The following is a 10,312-nucleotide window of genomic DNA, read 5'->3' on the forward strand; positions in this document are numbered from 1 at the left end:
CATTTCATGACACACAACTTTGAACCTAAATTCTAGGACCCTGGAAGCTTGTGTTATGACCTGATTGTCATTCCTAATGCTTTCAGGCCTAAAAATACCTATCCTGCATACTCAATTAAGCTCATTAAAACTACCTAAGGCTCGTATTGTTCCAATAGGTCAACTAACACAAAATTATTGTGTAAAAAAACTTATTTTGCAAGAAATTAAACCTAAGCTAATAAAACTGAAAATACATTAAAAACTATGTGAAATGGCTTAAAAACAAGTTTGTTAAGTACTTGAAAGTACCTAATATACCACTACAAATTGTGGTAGGCCAAATATGTTAGTACAAATCTCTGGTGAGGAAAATCTCAAACACACGAACGAAACTCGAATAGAAAATGAAAAAAATAGGACAAGGCTCCAAGGCATGTATCAAGCCACTATCTTTAAGGTTATATTTGCCCCCACCTATATTCAGTGTGCAAAAGAGTTTCAAGCAAATTAACCTCAATGATACAATGAAGCTAATGACTATTTACGCTTTACACTGACGAGAATAGTCCACTAAGCATTGAACAATGAATAACAAGAAACTCAATTTCGATAAAGAATTTCTACAGTAACTCTTTATTGAACAATCTAATAATATTAGAAAATGAAGAAGGGTAAAAATAACTTTTAGAATTTGTTGTTTCCAAATGAAATTTCATTCCTATTTATAGGAATTTTCATATCTCTTCATAGAGACATCTTTCAATAGGTGTCTTTTGAATAATAATGTCTTTAAAAACATATAATTATTCATTTAATATTATAACTATTCAAATAATATTTTTGAATAGTAATAACTCTTTTCAAAAATCAAATGATATAACTTTGACCAATGGCCAAAAAAATTATATTTTAATTAATTACACTCATTGATTTATAGTTATTGGAACACTATAAATATTTGAAAATGTTCCAACATCTCCCCTAATTTTCAAAATATTTTAGATTTTGATATTCTTGGAAATCAATTTGCATAACTGAAGGTATCTTACGATTGAACCTTAACTTAGTGAAAATATGTTAAAGTTAATCGAAATTGCTTGGTAGACTAAGCTTTGAACTAACCATTCCATTTGATTAACTAAACACATCTCACACAATGATTTCAACATCAATCAATGCATAGTATCTAGGGACATTATCATGGCCATGTGTCTGTGTCCTCTTTTCATGAGTGCTGTTAGAGCCAAGCCCTTGAGCTCCTAGAAACAACCACACTTCCACTCACAGAGGTAGATCCCATCAAGAGTGTTCCTATAATTATAACACTCTAACATATTTATTTTATATGTCCATTAAGAGTACATTACTAATCATTCCCTTATCATTACGGGTACCTAGAAATTTAATCTTATGAGGAATTTATTTATAGTGCTTACAGTCACATACTAATGATATATTTTGTCTCATTGAACTCAAGACTTGACACTATACCAAGTATTGAGTCGAGTTTCCATCATGGGTGACTCTAATTAATGGGCTTAAGTCTGATCCTTTTGAGGTCTTTTCGACTGCATCTCTAGCAAGACTTTTTGTCAAAGGATCCATCAAATTTTCACTTGACCTCACTTAATTAATAGTGATCACTCCATGAGAGATTAATTGTCAGACAAAGCTATGTCTTAATCCAATGTGTTTAGACTTTCCATTATATACTTGGCTATTTGCCTTTGCCAGAGTAGCCTCACTATCAAAACGGATAGAAATAGGTGAAATTGGCTTAGGCCATAAAGGTACATCATAAAGAAAATTTCTTAACCATTCTGCTTCTTTAGATGTAGCAGCTAATGCAATAAATTCTACTGTCATGGTGGAATCAATAATACATGTTTGTTTCTTGGAACCCCAAGAAATGACTACTCCACCAAGAATAAAGATCCATCCACTAGTAGATGCATGATCTTCCAAACTTGGAATCCAACTAGCATCTGAATACCTTTCTAAAACTGGAGGATATCCTTTATAACACAATCCATGGTTAATAGTTTTCTTTAAGTACCTAAGTACTCTATTTAAAGCTTGCCAATGCTAACTACTTGGATTACTTGTATACCTACTCAATTTTCCAACAGCATATGCAATATCGAATCTTGTACAAGTCATTATGTACATAAGACAACCAATTAAACTTGCATATTTCAATTGATTAATTTTCCTACCAGCATTAGATACTAATTTTATTTGAGGATCCATGAGTGTAGATGCTGGTATACAATTGAAAAGATCAAACATTGTAAGCATATTTTCAATGTAATGTGATTGTAATAAAGCTATAGTGCTTTCCTCTTAGGTTATTTTAATCCCAAGAATAGCATCTGCTACACCCATATCCTTCATAGCAATGTTGCTTGAAAAGAATTTCTTTGTGTTTTCTATTTGTTCTGAATCCATGCCAAAAATGAGCTTATCGTCTACATATAAGCAAATTATGACACTTTTTTCATTTTTAAATTTGCTATATATGCACTTATTGGATTCATTTATTTTATAACCATAAGCTAAAACAACCTTGTCAAACTTTTGGAATCATTGCTTTGGTGCTTGTTTAAGTTCATATAGAGATTTAACAAGCTTACATACCTTATGCTTCTGTCTTAGAACAAAAAATCCTTCCGGTTATTCCCTGTTCACTTCCTTTTTCAATTCACCATTTAAAAATGCAGTTTTGTAACACCCTAACTCGAATCAGTCGCTAGATTAGGGTTACGAGGCATTATCGGACAAAAGCACATTTCTCATAATTCTCAAGCTCAAAAAGCATCTCACCACTCATTCATAAATGTCAAGTCATTACATTATTCATATGCATGTTAAAACAATTTGACCATATCATCACAGCTTAATATTCATTTGCACATATAATTTTAAGTAACTTTATATCGTAACTAACTAAACTTTTAACATTGTCATACCATGCGAATAACACCCTAAAATCAAAAGCCATTTCTAAATACAATTACCAAAATGTAGCATATTAACCTTATAACCTTTTTGCACATTTTACCAAATCAAATTTAACCATTTTCTAACACAATTGTCCAGTAATACCATACCTAATTCGCAAACTCAATAACATATTTATCCATGTCGTATTCAACCACACACATGAAAGACATACCAAAGCTGAATTTATTACCACATATATATATCACACATTTTTTTAATCAAATATTATATAAGCAATTTGACCATTACTTGTCGAATCGCCCAAAATTCGTGACACAAGCATAGATTTTATTTAGTTATCATTAGCCGAATATAATAGATCATCAATTGTCATTTCCAAACCAATACATAAATAAATTTTACATCAAAATATAGATTAATAATAAACCACACCAAATACCCAAATTCACATAGCTTAGTATAGTCATTACATAGTAAATATAAACACATACCAACATTATCATATAACCTAATCATTAACCACATTACCATCACTCAATATTTTAAGCTAAATATGCTATCTCATAACTTAACATCAAAATAATATATCAATTATAGTTATTCAAATGACCATCAAACATACCCAAAATATAATCGCCATTATACCATATTACTAAGCCAAATTATACCATTTTCCATGCCTCCAAAATGAACTACTGATAAGCCGAATATACATCCTACTTACCATTCCTCATTACTGAATCATATAACCAACATCAAGACCAAATATAAATACCAACATTAGCATCATGACCAAGCCATTTTCGCATGGCTATACACATACAAATTTCAAAACCAAATATATCAAAACTAGCCTATACATGCCACATAACCAAATCTTAAGAATTTATTTACCAAAACAAATACTGGATAGTATGATGAGGTCTCCCATGACTTCCAACCTGAGCAAGTCTCCGAAAATCTATAAGCATAGAAAAAAATACACAGAGTAAGCTTTGATAGCTTAGTAAGCCATAAGCAAATAATTTATCACTAGAACAAATATAATTCAACCCAAATAGGCCAAATTTAGTTAATTTCATACACATATGCAATCACTTTTCTCATATAATACATATCACTACCTTAAGAAAATTCACTTATCTTATTTATCCATGAACATATAAACCATGCTTTCAAATTCGAGTAGTAACCGTTAGCTCAATTATATAAATCAAGTTTGCACATATTCATTATGTAACCAACCAAAACATATCATGCTTCACTAGCCAATTTACATATATACGAACCATACATCATAACACCACCATCTCGATATCTATTTCATATCCAATTTTCAAATCAAAATAGTATATCTCAAAACCATGTTTCTTGTTTCATATTTCTCATGTTCGAATCATAAAACCACAAGGTCATATAACAAGCACATATAACACACATTCATTTGTATACATGTCTTTCATTCATGATAATATATTTCACATATCATCATTAGAAACATATTCTTCTTCCATTTCTGAATTTCATACAAAATTCACACGTACCAGAATCATATATGGAAAAACACAATTACCATTTCACATTTCTCATATAATTCATTTGATTATAATTCACTTGCTATTAATCACATCTCATTTTCACATATATCATAATCATACTCACTTTCACTGCTCAATTTCATATACATTGCAACATACCTGAATCAGATGCACATTCATATACTCATTTATTTCTCGGAATGCCCGTTGAACTATTCAGAATCAATAAGGATACTCGGATAGCTCTGGAAACTCGTACAATGCCAACGTCCTAGACGTGGTCTTACATGTAATCAAATATCGATGCCACTGTCCCAGACAGGGTCTTACACGAAATTAAATACAATGTCAATGTCCCAGACATGGCCTTACACATAAATCTCAAATCCATGCCAACGTCCCAGATGTGGTTTTACAAGAAATCATATATCGATACCACTGTCCCAGACAGGGTCTTACGTGATATCTCACATCTCGAAAGTTCACATGTTATGACACCAGCATTCTGTACAATTCTTAAAGTTTGATTGGGATTTTCAACTGCATAATTAAATCAACTCATGCTCAAAATAAGTCATCAAATGCTTAATTCCATTCGCCCGTATACATATAAATACAAATTAATTCAACACATATAATATAGTTACATTTCAATTTAACAACATTTATTTACTTATGAACTTACCTCGTACGGACACAAACGGACCAGACAATTATTCAACCATTTTCTATTTTTTCCCGATCCAAATCTGGTTTCCTCTTTTCTTGATCTAATTCAATACAAATGTGGCTTGTTTAATAACATATTCATTCAATTTCATCCAAAATTACATAATTTGGGTATTTTTCATTTTAGCCTCTAACATTTCACATTTTCACAATTTAATCCCTATTTCAAAACAACACAAAATACTCAAAATTTCACTATGCCCATGTTAGGCCAAATTCACCTTGGGTCCCTAGCAGCCCATTAATTCAATTTATTACACATTTTGACCCCTCAATTTACAAATTTCTCAATTTAGTACTTAATACACATTTTTATCAAAAATCACTTAATTAAACACAATAATCTATTAACAAGAATTTATTTTTCATCATCAAACAACAAATTCATCACATTATCAACCATGGCAAATCTCAAATTCATCATCAATTCCAAAAATTGAAACATGGGCTATGTAATAGACGAAACAACGATCTCAAAAATGTAAAAATTATCGAAAACCAACTAAAATCCATACCTTAATTTAGCTTGGAGCAAGGCCGAACCTTAAAAACCTTTAAATGTTTTCTTTCTTTCTTCCATTTTGCCACAAAAAGATGAATGATAATGGCCATTTTGTTTTACTTTATTTTATTATATATTAATACACCATTTACAAAAATAACCTTTGAAATTTAATTAGAATGAATGATAATGCCATTTTTTACTTTATTTTATTATATATTAATACACCATTTACAAAAATAACCTTTGAAATTTAATTAGAAAGCCATATAATTAATGTCCATTACCTTCCATGCTTTAGTTCAATGGTCAAATTCCATTTTAAGGACTTCATATTTAATTCCAAATTAACTGTTGAAAAGGTAAAATTAATTCACGAAATTTTCTCACATATCAAATAATATGCTTTAAATACCAAAAATAATCTTAAAATAATTTTATAGCCTCAGATTTGTGGTTTCAAAATCACTGTTCCAACTAGGATCTAAACTGGGCTCTTACAAGTTTTAACATCCATTTGGTGAACATCCAAATTATATATTGAGGTAAGTGATATTAAGAGTCTAATTGTAGCAATTCTTCCTACCGAAGCATAGGTATCAAAGTAATCAATACCTTGTTTTTCTGTAAAACCTTTGGTTACTGTAAACGGGAAAATATATAGGATTTTTCCTATGTCATTTAACACCTTTTTACTTAAAATTGTTGTTAAAACTGAGAAATTGTTCAATAAATTAATGAAATATGTGAAAATATGAAATTAGGTCATAAAAATTATTAAAATGTGATTTTATGCTTCATTATATAGTTTTCATCCAATAAATGGCTTATTTTATATTAATTTGAATAAATTATATTTTTAATACATAAAGTGGGATATGCACGATTAAATTAAATAATAAAATATAAAATTATATTTAGTAATTCATATTAAAATATTCAATTAATAATTTTGTTTTAAATTAATTAATTAAATTAAATGAATTTCATTCTTTGGTCCTCTAACTTGTTGATTTATTCTTGATAGGTCTAATAGCTTTGCTAGATTACAAAACCGTCCAAATTGGGGACCAAGTCAACCCAAAATTCGGCTGCATATGGCTATCCATAAACCAATTTTTGGTTTAATTGCACAAGGTCCATGAAGAGTGAAAGAAATTATAGGTTTACCTGAAGATTTGCACTTTATTGAGTCTCAGTCCTAAGTTGTTGTGGCACTCAGATTAAACAAAAATAAAGCAAAAATTAGCTCAACTTCCTCAATTTATGGTCGACCACCCATGGAAGATGCTTCAAAAGATGAAAACTTCTATTTTTAGTAAACTATCTCCTTATCTTCACCTATAAATAAGACCTCATTCTCACATTTCTACTCATCCCTCATCCCTCATCCCTCACGATTCATCATTCTCTCCTCTCTAAATTCTCTTAGCATTTTTCTTTTCTCCCCACACCTATCATCATCTTTTCATAAATATTTTAGCATTTGATCCTCTTAAGAAACCCTTGGTCGGCCACCTTGGAGAGCCATCAACAAAGGAGCAAAGCAAAGGAACAAAGGAGCCTTACAGCCACTCTAAATTGGGTTTAATCTTTATTTTCTGTAATTTAATTTAAAGATGTTTGCTATGTGTTCTTTGTTCTTGTTTACAACAATGTTAGCTTAATTTTATTTAAGCTAGGATGATTACTTTGATTAAATAATATTTATTAGATTCATGCTTATAATGTTTTGGCCTCCATCGATCATGTTTTCAATTAAAATCAAGTATGTATTTCATTCATACGTGATTGAAATGCACCTGAATTAGCTGAGTGATCCTAACCAGAAAATAGCTAGTGGATGCATAATTGAAATGTGCATGCTCAATTTAGATCCTAACAGATTAAATTGCAGGTTGCATAACAACCCTAACTAGGCTCTTTTATCTGCATAATTTTTAGATTTGTGTGATTAAACTGTTTCAAACCTAACACGTCCTTGTTACCTCGCACGAATACTAAGAAACCCTTAGTAAATAAGGAACAGTAAAATGCGTATTTACTAAGTAAAGGATTGTGAAAGGACCTAACGTGGTTTCCAAACTCATGAAAGATTGAGTTGTCATGGAATGTTTTTCCGAATATTATTAAGCATGTTGATAATAAATTGAGTTTAATTAAAGTAATTGTCCTAGTTTATTTATGTTATAATTGTTGTAAATTGTGTTTAATTTTGCTAAAATCTATTTCATTCATATAGTTTGCATACTTAGGTTAATTTGCATTAGGGATCATTGCATTTAGTTTAATATATTTTAATCATCACTTCTCAACTAAATTGTGTTTTTATTTACCAAATTGTTAATATAATTTTACAAATTAAGTGACTTAGCACAAATACAATCCCTATGGAGATGATAACTCGATACTTACTTATTACTTGATAACAACTGTATACACTTGCACAAACCCCAGCGTTACAAGTTTTTGGCACCGTGCCGAGGAATGTCAACTGTTGCCATAGTCATTTTTTTCGTGAAATTATTTATTTTCAATTTGAACTATTTCTAACATTACTAACTTATTCTTTTTAATTTTTTTATTTTCTTTTTAGGTGTTTATGAGCATAGATCAAGTTATCAATTTACTCCCTGTAGACCCTGAAATTGAGTGAACTTTCAGAAAAAGAAGACGTGAACAAACAGCTCAAAGACAAGTCGAGAAAGACCTTGGAAATTAGAATCAAGATGAAGGTGACGAAGCTGATCATGTACGAAATCCTATCCTCATTGCCGATGATAGGGATCAATGCATCAGACAATATATTGTGCCACTTTTTAGTGAGTTAAATCCAGGAATTAGGAGGCCAGATATTGAGGCAACCCAATTTGAATTGAAACCAGTGATGTTTCAAATGCTCCAAATGGTGGGAAAATTCAGTGGTATGCCCACTGAAGATCCACATCTCCACCTTCGATTGTTTATGGAGGTGAGTGATTCATTCAAGATAGCTGGTGTAACTGAAGACGCACTGGGGTTGAAGTTATTTCTGTATTCGTTGCGAGATCGATAACGAGCATGGCTCAATTCATTGCCAACAAGTTCCATATCTACATGGCAATAATTGGCAGAGAGATTTTTGGTTAAGTATTTCTTGCCTAGCAAAAACACTAAGTTGAGGAACAAGATCACAACATTCCAATAATTGGATGACGAGTCTTTGTTTGAGACTTGGGAGCGATTCAAGGAGTTACTGCGTATGTGTCTTCATCATGGGATTCCTCATTATATCTAGTTGAAGACATTTTATAATGGTCTCAATGCACATACAAGGTTGATGGTAGATGCTTCTGCGAATGGTGCAATTTTGTCTAAGTCTTATAATGAAGCTTATGAGATCTTTGAGAGGATCGTGAGTAATAACTATTAATGGCCAACAAATCGAATAACTTTAGGAAGATGTGTAGCCTGAGTTCATGAAGTTACGCCCTCACTTCATTATCAGCTTAGGTATCTTCTATTTCCTTTATGTTAAAACAGTTTACCACTAATAGTACTAATAATTTTGCAGCTCAGCCACCAAGTCCGTACAAAGTACTTTCTTGTGTGAAATGTGGGGAAGGTCATTCTGATCGGGATTTTCGTGTGTCAGGTTTTAAATATTTATAAAGAATCATTCTTGAAACTAACTATTATCACGATGTAGGCAAGTGTACCTATTGAACAGTAGCATAGTTTTAGCAAGACTAGATTGTAGAACCCAAAGGAACTAAAAGTACTAGTAATGACTATCTTTTTATTATCTAGCCTAAAAAAAAGAAGGTTTTGTTTTAACTAACTAATTATCTAAACTAAGAATTCACAGATAGTAGAATTGGGGGATTACTTTTGGAAAACGATTGAATTAAGAGAATACCTAAGGAAAAATTCACCTAGACTTTACTTGTTATTCTGGCTCCGAATCAGATGATTTATTCATTTAACATGTCCCGTAGAGATCCCTAAGTTATGTTATTATCCCTATTGAGGACTAATAACATCTAATCCCTAGATTGAATAATTGAGACTTTTCTCTAATTAACACCCTAGGGTTGCATTAACTCAATCTATGGATCCTCTTATTAGGTTTCACCCTAATCAGGCAAAATCTTGTCACCCTATGTCTAGGCGCCCAATAAACTCCGCTTAATTATGACAAATGTACTCTTAGACAGGGTCTATTCCTCCTCTGAATAAGAGCTTATCTTGAATCAGTATCCTAAAATATCAAAACAAGAATTAAGAACACATAATTAAGAACAAGTTAAATATTTATCATACAATTCAGAAAATAATAACAAGATTCGTTTTAGGTTTCATTCCCCTCAGGTATTTAAGGGATTTAGTTCATAACTAAAAAGGAAAACATCTCAGAAGAATAATGAATACAAAACATAAAGAAAACCCAAAACTCCTGAAGGGAAATTGATGGTGACTCCGACTTTTGAGATGGATCAATCAGCTTCCCTTGAGTAGTTCTTTGCCTCCTTCTCTCTGTGTCCTCTCCTCTTCCTCTAAAGTGTATTTATAGTCTTTGGAATTCCTAGGAGCCCTCAAAATTATCCTTTTGTGAATT

The 10,312-nt window shown here is 31.3% G+C and overlaps 1 non-coding gene across 1 annotated transcript; it reads right to left on the minus strand.

Moving 5' to 3' along the window:
- Positions 1-8,869: 8,869 nt before the first annotated feature.
- LOC128289455 (small nucleolar RNA R71) lies at positions 8,870-8,976 on the minus strand. Its single transcript, XR_008279103.1, has one exon. It is a non-coding gene; the product is annotated as a small nucleolar RNA R71 (small nucleolar RNA).
- Positions 8,977-10,312: the final 1,336 nt, after the last annotated feature.

Source organism: Gossypium arboreum, chromosome 2, assembly GCF_025698485.1.
Source record: "Gossypium arboreum isolate Shixiya-1 chromosome 2, ASM2569848v2, whole genome shotgun sequence".
Classification (NCBI taxonomy): domain Eukaryota; kingdom Viridiplantae; phylum Streptophyta; class Magnoliopsida; order Malvales; family Malvaceae; genus Gossypium; species Gossypium arboreum.